A 16,898-nucleotide genomic window follows, 5' to 3' on the forward strand; every position below is an offset into this window, starting at 1 on the left:
TCTGGCATTGGCACCCATATGACCCGGCAGTCCGTTCCATCGACTGCCACAGGCCCAAGGGTGGTGGTAGCTGCAGGTGCAGCTGTGAACACCGCCACCCAGGCTCAGGGTCTGCCAGTGCAGGCTTCGTTGGCACTTGAAGAGCCCTTGGTAGATCTCCAACAGGCCAGGGGGGAAAACATAGGGGCAGGCCGGGCTGCTCAGACCAAGACACGTGTCCCTGGGGCAGTCATGTCATCTGCTGCTCCGAACAGCCGGGTGTTGGCAAGTGCAGGGGCAGATGCACCCAACAGCACCCCGGTTGTGAGTCTGCCAACCAGCACCGTTGCGGCCAACCACCCTGCCACAGCTGATGTTGCTGCGCAGGGTCCATTAGTGGGCACCCAGCTGCCACTGACACAAGTCAGGCCTCTGGTCATCCCTCCACCTGCCACTCCCTTGGCTCAATTCACCGAACCCACTGGCCATGCTGGTCAGGGCGGCATTAGCCAGCCAGGGTCTGCGCCACAGTCCAAGAGGAGGAAGGTTGCACCTGCAGCACAGGCTGGGACCCCACACACAGCCACGACCTCCTGCACGTCGAGGAAGAAGCCTTTCTGTAAGCAGGAACTGGACTTCCTCGTGGACTACGTGCGGGGCCACAGCCGTGACATGCTAGTGGGTGCCAATAGTCAGACCACGGCTGCCCAACGTGACACCCACTGGAAGCATGTTGCGGAACATGTCAGTTCATTCGGCCATGAGGTGCGCACGGCGCAGGAGTGCAAAAAGCGTTGGAATGACATCAAGCGCAGCACTAAGGCCAAGCGTGCCTCAAATTACAACTTGACTCTGGTGACTGGCGCTGGGCCTGCACCAGAGGAGGAAGAACTCACTCCGCATGAGGCTCTCGTTGCGGAGTTCATACCACCTGAATTGGTCGAAGGAGTGGGAGAGAAGCTGGACTTTGATGCCCAGTCCAGTGAGTGTTGATGCGTGTTTGTTGAGGACGTGTGTGTTTCACTTGTGGGATGTGTTGTGCATGATTGCTGCTACATGTGACGTGTACATGGTTCTGATGTGTAAGTAATGCAATGCTACCGTCATGCATGTCTCCTCTGCCTGCATGCAGGACTCCATGTAGGCATGCTCCCTTGCCCCTCCTCCGCCACTCTGCACCCCAGTTCCACCTTTGCACTGGTCGGCTCCAATCTTGCAAATGTGTAGTTTCTTGTTCATGTGTCCTGTGTAGATGCTAACTTCCAGCGTAGAATCTGCCAGACATATGCCATGTGGTACAGCCTTAGTACTCAATGCAGGGTATCTCACTTGTACTGTGCATGGGTCAGATGTCCCGCAGGGACATGAGTGCCCATTCATGCTCCATGTGCATTGCACGCATGCCCCTATGTGTCCTTGACTGGATGATCACTGTAATATAAGTCCTTGGTTACATACATTGCCTGCCATCTCATCAGCCTTCCCATGTCAACTGTGGCTCAGTCCTGCGTTGCACACATGTTTAGGCTCTGACAATCTGTGTGGCTCACAGGCCTCAGCCTGTTGAATGGCCAATGACTCTGTCCAACTCTTGTTGTGTCTTCTTCACACGTGGGCGTCCTCCGGAGTTTCCATCATGTGTCCTGCCCACTGTCCCAGCATCATTTGCAGTGTTGTAATTTGAATCACATGAAGCTGTTGATGCCAGTCAACACTGCCTGTCAATACACAGGTGTATGGTCAGCCTTTTGATACCATGCTAGGCATCCCTGCTTTGGTACTGGGGTGGAGGGGTGCTTGGCTTCTAGACATGGTACACATTGAATGCACAATGCACGTGATGTCTGATTTTGACATTGCACTGCCTTCACATTTCCTGGCACACACCATGTAGTGCTTGTACATGTAGGTAGTGAGTGGCATACACATTTTCTGCACTGCATAGACCCACTTCCATGGAAACTGCCACCTTTCAACAGGTCTGATCACAGAAGATATTCAAAGTAGACCCAGCATGCATGCCAGGTCATATGTTGTGTGTCACATGTCTGCCTGATGCCTTTGCTGTTGGTGTGTGTGTGTGTCGTGTGCTTCTGACATGTGTATTGACCTTTTCCTCTCTATTTTTCAGGTGATGACGCAATGGAGGCAGAGGATGGTGTTGTCATGCCAGACACAGGGTTGGTAACGCCACATCAACCCGGCACTAGTGGGGGTCGTGGGGTGGTAGGCCACGAAAACCCCCAAGTGCTGCAGTCCATCTTGTCTCTGGCTGCCTATGAGTCCAGCCTTGATGACGACTCTGACGTCCATGTTGAGTTGGATGACCATCAAGTCCATGTGTCAGGGGTGAGTGATTCTGATGTGGACACTCCTCTGTCTGCGACCCCTGCACTGAGGGATCAGACAGTCTTGGTTCCTCCGCCCGTGGTGGATCGGGACACAGGGTCACCCTCCACACCAGTCACTGATGTGCCTGGGACATCACGTCGACGGGGGCATGTAGTCGTGCAGCCGCAGGCGGTGCCAACACAGCGAGGACCCCCTGTCCTTGGGTCCCGCAGGGGTCAAGCCCAGCAACGCGGTCGCCGCGCGCAACCGCTGTATACTGAGTGGGAGCAAGACATGACTGCCAATTCCGAACGGCAGGGGGCAGCAATGGAGAACATCGCTGAGAGCATGGAGCGTGTGGCCCGATCTGTGCTCCCCACTACTAGGCAGGTGCTTCTCCAGCAGCAGGCGGCACGGTCCACGGCCCGCTCGCTCAGGCTGGGCATGGCGGCCTCAGACAGGGCACGCCAGGCTGAAATGTCGTCTCTGCGTCAAGCAATTGCTGCTCACGCAGAGGCGCACATGGATGCCTTGAGGGAGGAGTATGCTTCCCTCAGATCCACTCTGGGTGTCCTTATGATGTCCCAGAGGCAGCGGGCAGAGGAGAGGTTTGCACAGCTTGAGTGTACCATCTCGGCTGAGCTACAGGCTTGCCGGGAGGTGCAGCAGTTGTCCAGCCAGGCCTTGCAGGAGGAACTCCGTGTTACACGTGCTACCTTGCAAGAGGAAGCACGTGTATCACGGGAGGTTCTGCATGCAGACCTACGTCACATCGCCACACAGAACCAGGATCACCCGTCCGGCAGACTTGCTGCCGACGAGGGGCAAGCTGCGGCTAGGCGTGGCCAGGCTACTGTGCCACGTCCTCCTTTCCAGGATGAGCCAGACTCGGACAACCATCTATCTCCCACATAGGTCGTGCTGTGCAGGCGTTGAGCCCATGGAGGATTTTTTTTTGGCTCAGCATCATCGCATGTGGATGTTGAGCAGCACCCTGTACCTCCCCTCCCCCCCGGGTCGTATGTGGCCATTTTTGATTTTTCTTTTAGTTTAGTTAGTTAAGTTTCTGTTTGATAGTTAGTTTAAATAGGTAATGTAGGTTTTCCATAGTTAGTGTAATTAGTTAATAGTTGATTTAGTTTAAAATTGCTAGTCTATTGTGCTTTCATGTGACGGTGCATTGCTTTGTGGCTTATGAAGGCATCCACTGTCTGTTCCAGCTGGGCCCTTCATGGTTGTCTTGTGTATGTGTTTGCTGCTTGGGTTCCTTGACTCACATATACCACTCCTGCCTCCCTTATCCATGGGCTCGCAAGGATGGTTCGGTGTTACAAGCATTTTACACAAGGGCATTGGACTGTCATATCTGTGGCATGTCTGGTGCTGTGTGACTTGTGTTGACACCCCTAGTGGGGATGATTTAGGTGTCATTGTCCACTGTTCAGCTTTTGCTAGATGGGGTGTGTCATGATTAATGTGGACATTGATTGCTATGCATTGTGTAGTATGTTTCATTTCTTTCCTGTACATGTGCTTGTTGCAATTCATGCTGTAGATAGTGTTCCACACTTTGTAGGTGAAAGACGGACTGATGGTGTGATTTGTGATGTGACTCTCTGACATGGTCAAGTAATGAGATGCCTGATGAGACACACACAGATGACTTTGAAGCATGAATCATGTGTTTCATGCCCTTTCTGCAGGGGGATGAGCCTCCAGAGCACCTTTGCCAGCAGACATGTCCCATTGGACGACGGAATTCTGGACACGTTTGTTGGTGCCCACATGCACATGTGTGGAGAAGCAGAGGCACAGTGATTGCAGACCCACATCCTAGAACTGCTGACATGTTCCAAGGAACTCCAGGCAAGGTGAGCATCACAGGGGGGCCACGACACAGCAAAGCTTGCACCAGGCGAGTTGCACATGCAGGCTTAGTCACAGCACGGGGGTGAGCTTAGACGAATATTGGTGTTGAAGCACACAATGCAGCTCAGATGTGTTTGTGGACTGATGGCTGCTGATAGTAGGGTTGTCTGGGACACATGCAGGGGCAGTGGCACATACCCTCCGGTACACCAAGGTCCATTGAGGCACTTGTATCAACCATGTAGCCTTCCGAGACATGGAAAGGGGCAGCTCACAGGGACATGCAGCAAGGGACATACTCGGGTGCAGTGCATGTCTTTTCCACGTACTTCATGATAAATGCACTGCCAACTTTGTTTCGGTCATGGTGGTACGCAACTTGCTCTGTAGTCATGGCTTGCTATATGGGTCTGTCTGCTTACCCAGGGAACATTGCATGTTGTGTGAATTGTGACACATTGGTGTTCCATTTGCCACGCACCCAGCAGCGGCTGCCTTACTGCATTGACTGTGTATGACCCGTCACAGGGGTGATGTTATATATGGGTACGAAGCATCAACCACAGATTGTCTGTTTGTAGAGTAGTCTGTTGCTATGGGGCATGTTTGGTGTTGTGTTTTTGTGCAATTGGCACGTACAGGTTGTTGACTGTGTCTCTCTTTGCAGCATTGCAGTGCTCCTGTAACCGGACCTGACAGTGCGCAGGCAGGAGGCCAGCACTCAAAACCAGAGCTAAGTGTCTTGTTGTTTTTCTTACAAACTGCTCTGCATAGGCTTGCTGGGGAGTGTACTGATGCATGGATGTATGTGTGGTTCAATTTGGTATGTTTTTTTCTCCCTAATCACCCGTGAACCTATGCAATTTTGAAACCTGTACCCTCTACCCGGTGTTCCTGCTTCCCGTGCCTATCCAAGCAACGTTCCCTGACCCTCTTTCCCCACTGGGGTTGCGGATGCCTGTGTAAGCCCCGAACTTGCAGGCGCCAAAACCCTAGAGGGGGTGGTTGGTTCGTACCACTCCTGAGCCTGGACTACAGAAGGCCATGACAATGATGTCCAAGTCTGTTTGGATTGTGTATGTGTTCATGCAGGTTGTACATTTTTGTGCATTCCCTAGTTTCATGTGTCATTCCTCCTCCCCTCTCCTGCCGCTCATTCCAGTCATCCAGTGTGTCAACACCTGTCCCGACTGCATATCCCTGAACCTCCTTCCCCACCAGGGCCTCAGGGGCCTGTGTGAGTTTGACCTTGCAGGCACCCGGGACATGGTGGGGGTGGTTGTTTCGTGACACTCCCGCGCCTGTACAGGGGACCTCTGACAGTACACATCCATTCATGGTGCTTCATCCTTTGTCATGTACCACACATGTCTCACATCCTGTCATGACATTGTTTTGCTGTGCTACCTTGGTTGTTGCATCATTGTGGTAGTACTTGGCCTTTGTGAGGTACTGCTACGTCAAGTCATCTACTGGAGGGTGTTTGGGTTCGTTTTTATGCCTTGGATTTTGTGATTTCGGAAATTAGTGTGGATTCTGAGGGTTCAGGCATCTTTTTACACACAAGGTGGGAGATGGTGACGAAGGGTAAAGGTGATCCTGTGGCCAGGTGGAATTGAGGTTTGGAGGCTCCATGACCCAGGTGCAGTTGTTCAGTGGGTCATGGTCATTTTTGAGGAAGGGGGGGGTTGTTGTTGATAGTTTCTTTGCCCTGCAGTGTGATGGGAACTCTGACATAGTAATGGCGGTATCCCATGTACATGTTGTGTTCTGCTGATCAATGCCTGTTCATGTGTTGTGTTTTCCTTTCAGGTGCAAGGGGATAGTTGTGGTTTGACATGCTGGGGTGTACACATGGTGGATGTTCACATGTAATGTGTAGGGAACACTGATGGTCATTTGAGTGCACATGCATATGTGGAGTGCATGTCCTTGCAGAACCACACACTTGCACTCTGATGCACTACATGTACTCCCACCCTTGCATATACACGTGTACACTGTTTACCTTCTGGTGCCCACTGTGTCCCGGCAGCACATGTTCTGTGACCGATCATGGATCCAGTACATGCCTAATTTGATGTTTGACGTGGTCTGTCACTTAGATGTGATGCTCAGGGTGTGCATCACACACAATGGCTGTTCACTGTGCTGTGCTCTGAGCAGTGTGATGCAGGAGTAGGACACTGCACACATGAGCTGCAGTGTTGATTTTGCAATGCATAATGTGCATGTAGACAGGCATTCATTGTGATGTTACGTCTACGACTGTTGTAATGCATTTGGAAATGACTTATTTTGGGTGTGAGGTTGTTGGTCTGTCATTTCATCTGATTCCGGGTCAGGCAACAGTGTCCGATGCCACTGTGCATTTAGGACATGGCAATGTGTACCTTATCGTTACTGCATTGGTGTATGGGTATTGCGTGCCATGTCATGTTGATGTTTGGGAGGGTTTGAGTGACATGACAGTGATGGCCATGGCCTGGTTTGCAGGTGTGTGTGATGCACACCTTGCATGACCGTGTCATCCGCTTCTCAGAGCAACTAGCTGGGGGTAGATTTCTCTCCGCAGCAGGGCCCTCCCCCTGGAACAGACTTCCGGCCTGACTTGAACTTGAGGGGAATCATCTCCAGTTCTGGAAGCACCTCAAGACCTTCCTCTTTGCTTCTGCTTACTGTCTGCCTCTCCCTTGCATAATTCTCCACTGGAACTGCACAGGAGCTGCAGCTGGGCCACTCTCACCAACCTCGGTCCCTGGCCCAGCCACTCTCCACTTGCACTGCCTCCCTGGCAACCCCTGCACTGCAGTACTGTCTCTCTATCCCTACAGCCCTCCCTTCCCAGCACTTGTCTGCACTTACCTTTGTAGTTGCCACCAGGCGACCTATGTATTATTTTTTTGGGCTACTTCCCCTGTACTGGACTCCCCCCCACCCTTCCCCTTGCACTTTTCCCATTCCCCCTACCCCTGCACTTGCACGATCCCAATGACACCTGGCCTAGTAGTACCGTTCTCTGTGTTCCCTTGTTCCCCCCTGCCTGCCTCATTGCGCCTTGGAATACTTGTGTATGGCCCATATCATGTCATATGTCATATGTGTGCCTTTTGGTCACACAGGATAGCTTGTGTTTAAGTAGCTAGGGATGCAGACGATGTGGCACTTCCATGGCAACTATCTCAGGGTGGTAAGGTTGTGACAGTTGACTGTCTCTTTGTCATCATCGATTGTCACCTGGTATGTGCCAGGCCTGTGTGCACTCCGCAGGGGTGGGAGTTTAGGTGAAAAATGTGGCCACAAGCTGGGTCCGGGCTTCCTCGCCACATGCCCTGTCCCCTCCCATGGGCAGCGCCTGTGGTTGGGGATGTGGGGGCACCACCATGTCCACCGGGATGCCCTGCCGTGTTGCAACATTGTGCAGGACACATGCTGCCACAATGATCCTGCACACTACTGGTGGTGCATAGAGTAGTTGCCCACCAGAGCGGTCAAGGGAGCGGAAACGTGACTTGAGCACTCTGAATGTGCGCTCCACTATGCCCCTGGTTGCAATATGGGCGGCGTTGTATCTTACCTGGGGTGGTGTGGTGGGGTTCCGGATTGGCGTCATCATGTGGTTGCTCAGAGGGTAGGCACTGTCCCGTGGGGAGATGATAATAGTTGAGATTATTAGGGTTTGGATATTTGTCTGTGTGTGACTTGCATGCATGTGCAAGGGCATTTGTACTGACCTAGGAGCCATGTGTCGCCATGCTGCCCAGCTTCCAGGGCCCGGCTCAGGGCGGACATTCTGTATATGAAACTGTCATGGGTGGAGCCAGGGTAGTTTGCATAGACAGAGGTGATGATTCCCTTTGCATCACATACCACCTGTACATTGATGGAATGCCAGTGCTTGCGGTTTCGGTAGATGTGCTCAATGGCCCTAGGTGGACGTAGGGCCACATGGGTGCAATCTATGGCACCGAGCACTTTGGGGAAGTGTGCCACCCTGAAAAAATCCAGGACAACGGCCTGCCTTTCTGCGGGTGTTCTGGGCATGTATATGTGCCTGCGGACTGAGGGGCGCGCTGTCATGATTGCCAGTACCTGGTGTAGGCAGCGTGACTGCGTGGCCTGTGAGACCCCCCCACTATGGCAGTGGTCCGCTGAAATGACCCAGTGGCCAAAAAATGCAGGACATTGAGCAGCTTCTCCAAGGGGCTCAATGCTTGGGAGCAAAGGGTGGGGGATGTGAGGTCATCTTCCCACTCCCTGACCAGGTCTAGGATGATATGGGGTGGAAACCTATACCTGCCATAGACCTGGTCATCAGGCATCCCAAAAAGGCTTGTCCGTGGTGCGAAAATGCGTGCCCTGGCTATTCTCCTCCTCCTGCGGTGTCCCACGATCAGTGCAGCGACAAATGGGGCATTCATCGTAGCTGTATATACGCGTTTGTTGTTTGCGCGCACTTTTATGCTGTGCGCGGGGACGCTTCCGCCTGCCTTCGTGTGGCAGACGCGTTGACGCCTGTGCACGTCTTTTGCCGTGCGCGTGTTTCCCGTATTCGGATACGGTCCGAGTGTCATCGCGTGTGATTGGAGGGGAGTGTGCGTACATGCAACTGGCCTGGGTACGTGTGTTTCGGGGTGCGCGGGAAGTTCCACACGCGATTAGCCTGGGTACGTGTGTTCCGGGGTGCTGGGAACTTTCACACGCGATTGGTGGAAATCCACCTGTGTTCTGTCATCACGTGCAATGAGGGAAACACCTGCGCGCGTCACGTCACAGAAGCGCTCACGCGCTAAGGGCCTTTGGTCGAATGAAATCGCATATGCGTGCTGCCCTGCATACGTGCATGGGCCCTTTCCTCGTATTACACGCGGACGTGCAGTTTTTCACGCGCGCTGAAATGCGCATGCACGTCTGTACGTGTCACGTCACAGGGGCGCTTGCGCTTGAGGGGCCTTCTGTCCAATGAAAATGCATATGCGTGCAGACGCGCTTACGCGCTAAGGGCCTTTCCTCGAATTACGCGCTGACGTGCAGATTTTTCACGTGCCAAATCACTCCGTATCAAGCTGGCCACGCGTATGCACACGGAAGACCATGCTCCTGCCCAGAAGGCCGGACTACTGCCCCCCAGAGCCCCGAGCACGCTCCCACCTGCCATCTGCTGCTGCCTGACTGCCTGCTGCCCACGTGCACTGCCATTTGCTGCCTGCACATCAGCCAGGGGTGCTGTTGCTGTGACCACCCCTGCTGGAACCGAAGACTCCCGACTGGGATTCCATTGCTCCACAGCCCAGCCCCAGGACCCAGTTGCCCACCCACTCCTGCCTCTGGGGTTGTCATGTCGGGGCAAACACCATCTGTGACCACTGACAACCCCCGGCCAGAGAGGCAGAGGGGCACCAGCTTCAGTGCCACCGAAGTTGGTGTCCTGGTGGAGCAAGTCCTGGGGCAGTATGATGCCCTCTTCGGAAGTTCCCGCGCCGACAAGGAAGGACGCACTCGGATCTGGACTGACATCGTGACTGCCATCAACGCGGAGGGGGTGGCAGTCCGCGACTTACAACATGTCAGGAAGCGCTGGGAGGACTTCAGGTCCAGGACCCTGAACAAGGCCCGGCGCCTCTTGAAGGCAGCGGATGCCAAGGGGCGCCGGGGCCACTTGTCGGAAGAACAGATGAGGGTCCTGGAACGCATATCCCCAGCGCTCCACGTCCAGGTCCTAGAGAAGCAGACCCGTATGGAGTCGAGCGGTGAGTGTACATGCATCCTGATTGTGAGCAGTGCGTGTGGTGATTATTCGGTAGTGTGCAGGTTGCACATCTGTTTGTATGGGGTCGAGTATGGGTGGGGGTGTACAGGGCCGTGGGGCTGACACATGCGAGGGCTGTAATGTGTGAGACATGGATGGTGCTTGTGTGTGTAGGCTTGCAGGCCAAATGCAGTTGTGTGGGCACACATGTTTGGATGAATGTGTATGTAAGTAGACATGTCCGTGATGTCACGCATGTATGTTGTTTTCGGCTGCATGTATCAGCACTGTGTACATGTGCATGTGTGTGTATTTGACAAGGGTGCAACAGTGATGCAACATGGATGCATGTGACAGCAGTATGTGGAAGCCTGATTGGCAGATGTGACATGGATGCCCGTCTGAACAGTGCGACACTTGGCAGAGGTGTACACATGCATGCAAGTGTGGTGGTGTGTGTACATGTGTGGTGCACTTCCTGTGTTGCATGTGATGTATGGCTCACCTTTGGCTGCTCATGCTGTTGTATGTGTATGGATGGTGGTGGCAGTTGCGATATGGCTGTGGTATGGCTCATGTGTGCGAGTTGTAATGACATGTGTGTTGGGGATTGTGATGACATGTCTGAGGTTTGCCAATGCCACTCACGTGCAACTCTCATGTGTGTATGTGTCCATTGTACAGTGCCCTGATGCGTGTGTTTTGTTTCTCCCTGTCTGCAGCATCAACTGATGAAGAGGGCGGAGAAGGTGCTGTGGAGCACAGCGGCGGGGATCCAACCACCAGCCGGAGACGCAAGGCCCGGCTCCCCTCCCGTGTTGTCATCTCGTCGGGGAGTGTGGAGTCCGGTGCCGCGTCCCAGGCCGCAGTTGCCGGGGGGAGGTCCAAGAGGCGGAGGTTGGAGTTGGACTCCTCGGCAGCAGAAGGGGCAGCTGGGACCCCACAGGGCCCAACAGGGGAAGATGGCACGGAGTCATCCAGGCTGGTGGGGGTTTGGTGGAGGAGGAGGCCGTGCAAGCACCAGAGACGGGGTCTGGAGGTGGGGATCCCACTGGTGCTAGTGGTGCAGTGCAGGACCAGGGACAGGAGGCAGCACAGGCCGCCGGGGAGGTGCCTGTGTGCAATCCTGTCCCCGATCCTGTCCCTGCATCATCTTGCACCAGCAGGGATGCCTACGTCCAGACCCGTTTTCAGGCAGGGGATGAGCTGACGTCAACTGGCCTTCCTCTGCCTGCGGACATGGCTATCCATGTCCGGGTTGAGCCTGTCCTGGCTGGTGTGGCGTTGTGTCAACGGGTCATGCGAGGTGACCTGCAGTCTTTTCATGGAGAGACTGCACGTCATCTCGAATGGCTCGTTGACCAGGTCAGCCTGCTGGGACAGGTCACCCAGGCCGGATTCCTCCGTCTGATGGGGCTTGCTCCGACCCCCTCCTCAACTGGACCCCCTACGCGCCAGTCATCCTCTGTGCCATCTTCCCACCCATCAGTCACCTGGGTGCCCTGTGGAGCTGCCTCTGACGGTGCGGCCAGGCTGGTGGAGGAGGCATCCCTGCCACAGTCGGGAGTCGGACGTCCAGCAGGGGTGGCCACATCTACGACTGCACCCCAGCCGGCGGAGGATGTGCAGGCAGCAGGAGGCAGTGCACGGGCAGAGGCAGAGCAGCAGCAGCAACATGGTGGGAGCCATGAAGGCTCGGGGCCTTCGACATCGGAGGGGCAGGCATCGGCCGGAGGGCAGGTTGACCCAGGACGGGGTGTGTCTTCTGTGTGGCAGCGGTTGGGCCAGCAGATAGGTGCGGAGCTGCGGCGGGCGGAAGAGGCGCGGCTCACAATGGTCAGGGCGGAGAACTCCATGCGGAGGGCCCTGAGGCGGGCCGAGTGCCTCGAGGCAATCCGCAGGGGGTTGGAGGAGGACACGGCGTCGACCCTGCGGACCCTCTGGGCCATGGAACAGGACCGCCTCCGGGACATCGAACAGGAGTTCGATGATGCTCTGGCCCGAAACACCACGGAGTGAGCCGCTGGACTTGCCCGCCGCCTTTGTATATAGTTCTTTAGTTTTAGGTTTCCTTTGTTTCTTATTATGATTTGGAGTCAACGGACACTGCTCCACTTTTTGTATATAGTTGCATTTTAGTTAGGGTTTTTTGTAGGTTTCCTTTGTTCGGTTGGGCTCATGGACCCTTGGATGTTTTGTACATAGTTCTCCATTGGATTGATTTCATTTTTGATGTGACTTTGGACAACATTTTTTTTGGATTTGGATTTGTAGTTTTTATTTTTTTAGACGGACATGCAGCTTCTCTTTTTTTCTTTGCCATTGTGGTTTGTTTCATTTCATTTCCATTCAATTTTGTTTTCATACTTCACTGTGTGGTATCATCTCATTGGTTTCATGCATTTCATGTTGGGTGTTTTCCCATTCAATTGCAACCATTGTGTGTGACGGACATGGGTTCATTTGCTTTATGAACATTGGGGGTGTAACATGCAATTTCTATTTCCATGTGTGTGAATGGGTTACTTGGTAGGGCTTTTTGGCTGTGGAGGCTGACCATTACGCACATGATTGGGGATTGTGAGGACCTGGTGGAGGCTGCCCATGGTGGCTGGGGGGTGGGGGTGGTGGGAGACATGAGTGGGGGCCTGGTTGAGGGTGCCCCTGCACTGCTGGGGGGTGGGGGTGGTGGGAGACATGAGTGGGGGCCTGGTGGAGGGTGGCCCTGCACTGCTGGGGGGTGGGGGTGGTGGGAGACATGAGTGGGGGCCTGGTGGAGGGTGCCCCTGCACTGCTGGGGGGTGGGGGTGGTGGGAGACATGAGTGAGGGCCTGGTGGAGGGTGCCCATGGTGGCTGGGGGGTGGGGGTGGGTGGGAGACATGAGTGGGGGCCTGGTGGAGGCTGCCCCTGGTGGCTGGGGGGTGGGGGTGGTGGGAGACATGAGTGGGGGCCTGGTGGAGGGTGCCCCTGCACTGCTGGGGGGTGGGGGTGGTGGGAGACATGAGTGGGGGCCTGGTGGAGGGTGCCCCTGCACTGCTGGGGGGTGGGGGTGGTGGGAGACATCAGTGGGGGCCTGGTGGAGGGTGCCCCTGCACTGTTGGGGGGTGGGGGTGGTGGGAGACATGAGTGGGGGCCTGGTGGAGGGTGCCCCTGCACTACTGGGGGGTGGGGGTGGTGGGAGACATGAGTGGGGGCCTGGTGGAGGGTGCCCCTGCACTGCTGGGGGTTGGGGTGGTGGGATACATGAGTGGGGGCCTGGTGGAGGGTGCCCATGGTGGCTGGGGGGTGGGGGTGGGTGGGAGACATCCGTGGGGGCCTGGTGGAGGCTGCCCCTGGTGGCTGGGGGGTGGGGGTGGTGGGAGACATGAGTGGGGGCCTGGTGGAGGGTGCCCCTGCACTGCTAGGGGGTGGGGGTGGTGGGAGACATGAGTGGGGGCCTGGTGGAGGGTGCCCCTGCACTGCTAGGGTGTGGGGGTGGTGGGAGACATGAGTGGGGGCCTGGTGGAGGGTGCCCCTGCACTGCGGGGGGGTGGGGGTGGTGGGAGACATGAGTGGGGGCCTGGTGGAGGGTGCCCCTGCACTGCTGGGGGGTGGGGGTGGTGGGAGACATGAGTGGGGGCCTGGTGGAGGGTGCCCCTGCACTGCTGGGGGGTGGGGGTGGTGGGAGACATGAGTGGGGGCCTGGTGGAGGGTGCCCCTGCACTGCTGGGGGGTGGGGGTGGTGGGAGACATGAGTGGGGGCCTGGTGGAGGGTGCCCCTGCACTGCTGGGGGGTGGGGGTGGTGGGAGACATGAGTGGGGGCCTGGTGGAGGGTGCCCATGGTGGCTGGGGGGTGGGGGTGGGTGGGAGACATGAGTGGGGGCCTGGTGTAGGCTGCCCCTGGTGGCTGGGGGGTGGGGGTGGTGGGAGACATGAGTGGGGGCCTGGTGGTGGGTGCCCCTGCACTGCTGGGGGGTGGGGGTGGTGGGAGACATGAGTGGGGGCCTGTTGGAGGGTGCCCCTGCACTGCTGGGGGGTGGGGGTGGTGGGAGACATGAGTGGGGGCCTGGTGGAGGGTGCCCCTGCACTGCTGGGGGGTGGGGGTCGTGGGAGAAATGAGTGGGGGCCTGGTGGAGGGTGCCCCTGCACTGCTGGGGGGTGGGGGTGGTGGGAGACATGAGTGGGGGCCTGGTGGAGGGTGCCCATGGTGGCTGGGGGGTGGGGGTGGGTGGGAGACATGAGTGGGGGCCTGGTGGAGGCTGCCCCTGGTGGCTGGGGGGTGGGGGTGGTGGGAGACATGAGTGGGGGCCTGGTGGAGGGTGCCCCTGCACTGCTGGGGGGTGGTGGGAGACATGAGTGGGGGCCTGGTGGAGTGTGCCCCTGCACTGCTGGGGGGTGGGGGTGGTGGGAGACATGAGTGGGGGCCTGGTGGAGGCTGCCCCTGGTGGCTGGGGGGTGGTGGTGATAGGGGACATGAGTGGGGGCCTGGTGGAGGGTGCCCCTGCACTGCTGGGGGGTGGGGGTGGTGGGAGACATGAGTGGGGGCCTGGTGGCAGGTGCCCCACAGTGCTGGGGGGTGGTGGGGAACATGAGTTGGACATGGGTGGGGGCCTGGTGGCAGGTGCCCCACAGTGCTGGGGGGTGGGGGTGGTGGGGAACATGAGTTGGACATGGTTGGGTGCCTGCTGGCTGGTGCCCCACAGTGCTGGGGGGTGGGGTTGGTGGGGAACATGAGTTGGACATGGGTGGGGGCCTGCTGGCAGGTGCCCCACAGTGCTGGGGGGTGGGGGTGGTGGGGAACATGAGTTGGACATGGGTGGGGGCCTGGTGGCAGGTGCCCCACAGTGCTGGGGGGTGGGGGTGGTGGGGAACATGAGTTGGACATGGGTGGGGGCCTGCTGGCAGGTGCTCCACAGTGCTGGGGGGTGGGGGTGGTGGGGAACATGAGTTGGACATGGGTGGGGGCCTGCTGGCAGGTGCCCCACAGTGCTGGGGGGTTAGGGTGCAGGGGTACATGAGTTGGACATGGGGGGGCCTGGTGGAGGCTGCCCCTGCACTGCTGGGGGGTGGGGGTGGTGGGAGACATGGGTGGGGGCCTGGTGGAGGCTGCCCCTGGTGACTGGGGGGGTGGGGGTGGTGGGAGACATGGGTGGGGGCCTGGTGGTTGGTGCCCCTGGTGTCTGGGGGGGTGGGGGTGGTGGGAGACATGGGTGGGGGCCTGGTGGTGGGTGCCCCTGCACTGCTGGGTGGTGGGGGTGGTGGGAGACATGGGTGGGGGCCTGGTGGAGGCTGCCCCTGGTGACTGGGGGGGTGGGGGTGGTGGGAGACATGGGCGGGGGCCTGGTGGTTGGTGCCCCTGGTGGCTGGGGGGTGGGGGTGGTGGGAGACATGGGTGGGGGCCTGGTGGTTGGTGCCCCTGGTGGCTGGGGGGTGGGGGTGGTGTGAGACATGGGTGGGGGCCTGGTGGTGGGTGCCCCTGCACTGCTGGGGGGTGGGGGTGGTGGGAGACATGGGGGGGGCTGGTGGTTGGTGCCCCTGGTGGCTGGGGGGTGGGGGTGGTGTGAGACATGGGTGGGGGCCTGGTGGTGGGTGCCCCTGCACTGCTGGGGGGTGGGGGTGGTGGGAGACATGGGGGGGGACTGGTGGAGGCTGCCCCTGCACTGCTGGGGGGTGGGGGTGGTGGGAGACATGGGTGGGGGCCTGCTGGCAGGTGCCCCTGGTGACTGGGGGGTGGGGGTGGTGGGAGACATGGGTGGGGGCCTGGTGGAGGCTGCCCCTGGTGGCTGGGGGTGCAGGGGGACATGCGTTGGGGGGGAGTAGTGCAAGTTGACATGTGGGTTGGCTGGTGGGCATGGGCATGGTGGGTGGGGTACCTGCATGACATGTGCTGGGTAGGCCCCTGTGGTGTGAGCCACCTGCAGGGGCCGTGGAGGGTGTAGAGGGAACACCTGGGAGGACCCACACGTGCAATTCACGTGTGCTGCTCCCCGCGCACCCCTGTAATACACGTACCCTGTTGATATCGCGCACACCTGTAATACACGTACCCTGATGGAATTGCGTGTGTAACTTCCCGCGCACCCCCGAAATACACGTACCCCGCTCCCCCAGGCCCGATCGCGTGTAGAAGTTCACGCGAACCCCTGTAATACACGTAGCCCGCTCCCCCAGGCCCGATCGCGTGAAAATGTTCACGCGAACCCCTGAAATACACGTAGCCCGCTCCCCCAGGCCAGATCGCGTGTGTGACTTCCCGCGAACCCCCGGAATACACGTACCCCGCTCAATCGCGTGTGTAACTTCCCCCGCACCCCTGAAAATACACGTACCCCGCTCAATCGCGTGTGTCACTTCCCGCGCGCCCCCGAAATACGCATAGCCCGCTCCCCCAGGCCCGATCGCGTGTAAATGTTCACGCGAACCCCTGAAATACACATAGCCCGCTCCCCCAGGCCCGATCGCGTGAAGAAGTTCACGCGAACCCCTGAAATACGCGTAGCCCGCTCCCCCAGGCCCGATCGCGTGTAGAAGTTCACGCGAACCCCTGTAATACACGTAGCCCGCTCCCCCAGGCCCGATCACGTGCAAATGTTCACGCGAACCCCTGAAATACACGTAGCCCGCTCCCCCAGGCCAGATCGCGTGTGTGACTTCCCGCGAACCCCAGGAATACACGTACCCCGCTCAATCGCGTGTGTAACTTCCCGCGCAACCCCGAAATACACGTGCCCCGCTCGCACAATTGCTGTATGTTGCCACTTTTGTAATGCGCAGGGACGCTACCGCCTGCCTTCGTGTGGCGGATCTGTATCGGCTTGTGCGTGTCTTTCGCTGTGTGTGGCTTTGCCCTATTCGATTCCATGAATACGTGTGGTTCGGGTGCGTGTGGGCGTTCCGTCTGCTTCCCTGCAGTATATCCCCAGTTACGCCCTTGTTTTCGCGAGTTGTTCCCCATTCCGCGCGTTACGCCCCGTGTTCCGCCCACTTTC

This window comes from Ambystoma mexicanum, chromosome 5p (assembly GCF_040938575.1).
Source record: "Ambystoma mexicanum isolate Mex_15411 chromosome 5p, UKY_AmexF1_1, whole genome shotgun sequence".
Lineage (NCBI taxonomy): Eukaryota > Metazoa > Chordata > Amphibia > Caudata > Ambystomatidae > Ambystoma > Ambystoma mexicanum.